The following is a 927-nucleotide window of genomic DNA, read 5'->3' as shown; positions in this document are numbered from 1 at the left end:
CTATTATTATACCCATTTTACAGATGAGGAAACTGAAGCACAGAGCTATTAAATAATTTGCATAAAACCACAGTAGTGAATCTGGGATTGGGTTCCCATCAGTCTGGTTCCTGGAGTCTGTATTCTAAGCTGCAATGCTACAATTGATGAAATACATATTGAACTCTGTCCTCTGAAAGCAGGGATACATTTCCTGTTCTACCTTCTTCAGTGAAACTGTCACAATAATTGACAAAATATATAAGGCCTCAAGAGAAGCATCACTCAATTCCCAAACTGAAAATAATATAGACAAAAGTGTACCATAATGGTATAAAATTAGAACTTAATATTAAAACCAGAAAAATGAAGTACTTGAAGTTCAGAAATTACAACAAAACAAAATCCACCTCTTCCAAACCTTTCAAACAATTCTTGAATCAGAGAAGAAATTTAACTGAAGACTATTTAGTCAATGATCATGAAAACACTGCATGCAGTGGCTCTAGGATTCAGCACACACACTACTCAGAGGAAAATTGATAACCTTAAATACATTAATAGACAAGGAGGAATACAAAAAATGATCACTTGGCTCAAATCTAGACCAAAAAATAAAAATCTAGTTAAAAATGGATAATTTTCTAAGAAAATATAATTTATAAAAACTAATTTAAGGATGAAACAAGTGGAATTGTTGAAGAGCTACTGTCCAAAATTATAACCAGGCTCAGATGGTTTCTGGAAAATTTTATCAAACTTTTTTTTTTTGAGACAGAGCCTCAAGCTGTCCCCCTGGGTAGAGTGCTGTGACATCACAACTCACAGCAACCTCCAACTCCTGAGCTCAAGTGAGTCTCCTGCTTCCACCTCCCAAGTAGCTGGGACCACAGGTGCCCGCCACAACCGCCTGGCTATTTTATGGTTGCAGCCATCATTGTTGTTTGG

This window comes from Otolemur garnettii, unplaced genomic scaffold, assembly GCF_000181295.1.
Source record: "Otolemur garnettii isolate 467f Iridium unplaced genomic scaffold, OtoGar3 scaffold00095, whole genome shotgun sequence".
In the NCBI taxonomy this organism is placed as follows: Eukaryota; Metazoa; Chordata; class Mammalia; order Primates; family Galagidae; genus Otolemur; species Otolemur garnettii.
The sequence above is the reverse complement of the archived record's forward strand: the minus strand, read 5'-3'. Positions refer to the sequence as shown.